Here is a 3,083-nt window from a genome sequence, read left to right on the forward strand (position 1 = left end):
CTTAGAAGCGACACGACGTACTTGACCCCGAAGGGGTTGCATACAATACTTTAGCATAATCATACACATAAAGTCATAAGAATAATGCGGAAAATTTAAAACTTTTACAATCGATGTCACACTTCATTTCATAATCAAAATCATAAGAATCTAGACTTTGTCTCATTTAGCATCTAAAACATAGGAATACAAAGTTTGGGACATATCCCTCTACATCAATGAAGTCTCAATATAAGAAGTACAATAGGAACTAAGAAATGGATAATCTGTCCTCGAACTTGAGGACTCACCACAACTTGGAGATAAGCAATCCAAGTCTTCTTCAAGAAAGGAGAGTGTATGTCACCTAGCCGAACCTACACTTATCAAAATGTCGAAGAAGTAGGGGTTAGCACAAATATGTACTAAGTATGGAAGCATGCATAAAATTCTTTAAATATGATAAAAATGACATTTTAGTTGAAAAGTATGCATTTATCAAGTTTGGAAACCAACATGCATTTTCAATGTAAAAGACAAGCTATAAGCACATTTATACTCATAACATAGTAACATCAATACCTTAGCAAACCCCTAAGGAACACTTGTGCAATGTATGGTTGGCATCCGATAATACCAACCATACTAAGTTCTACCTTGAAGCTACCTTAGTCATACATATCATCTTTAGACCTCATCATAATCAATAGTCATCAATAAAGAAATAGTCATGTACATTACTTGAACATAAGGAAAGTCATTCATGGCAACTATTCATTCAACATACATGCATACATTCATATCTCATCAAAAAATAAAAGAACCATCACATAACATCCTACTAAGTCTAATTGTTTATGCTTATCGTGATCAAGGACACTAACCTACAGTACGAGTGTCTACAATCGTCGATAATATAGTATCCCAACCAAGGGTTAGGGTCGTGTCCCAAGGGAGTGGTTTTGAGAATTAGTAGAAAAATAAAATTAAGTTCAAATTAGTCGTAGCTAAAGACATTAACGATTAAAAATATTGTAAATTAAAAGGGGTGACACAAAGGTATCAAATATCAAATGGGGGTTTTGTAACAAGTAGTAAAAAAACAACAAAAACAACAAGAAAATCAAGAATGGGGACAAGTTCTTGGAGTGTGACCGCAATACAAGTTGAGATAAATCGTTGGGTACATGCTTTCGATAAGAAATTTGCAAGATAATAATGACTAGGCTAAGCTTTAGATGGAAATAAGTTCCCTCTCGGGCAACTTACCCCGTTTCAAATGCGTTCCTCTCGGACACCCTTTTGCCGCATGAAGGCAAGCCTACGCCCTACCCCACTCACTCTCTCGAGCTGAGTTAGGATATGGGACTAAGGATCACCCTCTCAGGATGAACCTCATGTCGACCCACTCCTTAGGCCATCAGTCTAGTGGTCTTGGTTTCGCGACCTCCCTCTCGGGAAAGCCGAAAACACATAGGTTGTTTTGTATTTGCAACTACAAACCCATTAGATTAAACCACAACCACTAGGTGAAATCACTATTAAAATACATCTAAACTATCAGCAAGCAAGACCCAACATTAATAGCAACACATATTTGCTAAATCACACCCCAAGAATGGGGGTTTTAGCCATACATCAAGAAATAATAAAATACACCTAAAATAATACTAAAATCAAATGGGTATAAGGAATCAAACCTTGATTTAAGCAAAGGAAGAAGAATGGAGAAGACCCACTTCCAACTTGGGAAAGATGAAATCCTTCTTTCTTCAAGTCTCCCAAAAACCCTCTCCAAACTTGAGAGAAAATATCTCAAAAAGTACTATTCTATTGTGAAAATTAAAATAAATGTTTGACTCTTTAAAATAAATAACAAGTTTAGTATTTATAGACTTCAGAAAATAGTGCTGGCGGATCTTTCGGCAAGGTTAGTCGGAATCGCCGATTAACTCGGTGATTCACCCTATGGTGTAAGTTCGTCGCCGTCTTGCACTAGCCTTCAGCATCATCGTGTTCTGTGTCATTGGGCGAGATAGTACTGCTTCGCGTAATTATTCAGCGAAATGCCGACTGCTCCTTTCATCGTCTTTTTGATCCTGCTCCTTCAGGGCTTCGGGTACTGGAACAAAGGGCGGAGTGTGTCCCTTCGGCGCATCGCCAAGCGTGTTTGGCGATGCGCAAGCTTCAGCTTCTCCATTCTTTTCAGCCTTTTTGTTCCTTTTTGCACCTCCATGCTTCCACTAAAACTTCAAATACCTAAAACTTAAGAATTTTCATCAGATATTGAAACAAATTAAGCATTTGAGGACACTATTTCTATCAAAATAAAGCCCTTAATGAGTCCAGCTTGTGGACTCATCAGCACCCCCAACTTACACTTTTGCTTGTCCTCAACCAAACTCAAGTTCAGCCGTTCAACAAGGTGACTCAAATAGTGATACACAAGACTAAATCATAAATGCACACAACCAGACTCAATTTACTTATGCAAGGATCAATTGTGTACTCAAAGATTCAAGTTGTGACATACAATTACCAAAGATTCTCATGCTCGCAATACTTGCTACTTGTGCAATCAAGCTCAACAGGAAGTATCTAAATGCCCTCACATAAAGAATGAATCCATATTCACTCACAGAGGTTAATGAATTCAAGATCAGGAATCAGATGCAACACTCACACTCAAAAAAGGAACACAATGCATGTTTTACCCATAGGTTTGCCCTTATTTCCAATCGACTTCCGATTCGGCCTACTCAAGATCAAAAAGGTCTTTCTAAGGCTTGTAATGGGGATGAATGCAAAGGTATGTTCATTTAGGCTTAGTGACTTTTTCCTCGTGAGATGTGGTATTCTCAAGGCATTCCCTTCTTTTCCTTTATCAATTCTTTTCTAGTGCTTCTAAGTCATCTCTTTATTCACCTCCATGGATTGCTTGGAAACCCGATTTCCTTTGTACTTTATTCCACACGCTTTTTTTCCCATTGTTCTGCAACACCAAGGGGTAAAGGGGACTTTTCTTGCACTTCTTGACTCCTCCGTTTCCTTTTCACCACACCCCGAACTTAGGCTTTTGGCCTAAGTTGGCTATTCACTAAACC

Source organism: Solanum tuberosum, unplaced genomic scaffold (assembly GCF_000226075.1).
Source record: "Solanum tuberosum cultivar DM 1-3 516 R44 unplaced genomic scaffold, SolTub_3.0 scf00111, whole genome shotgun sequence".
In the NCBI taxonomy this organism is placed as follows: Eukaryota; Viridiplantae; Streptophyta; class Magnoliopsida; order Solanales; family Solanaceae; genus Solanum; species Solanum tuberosum.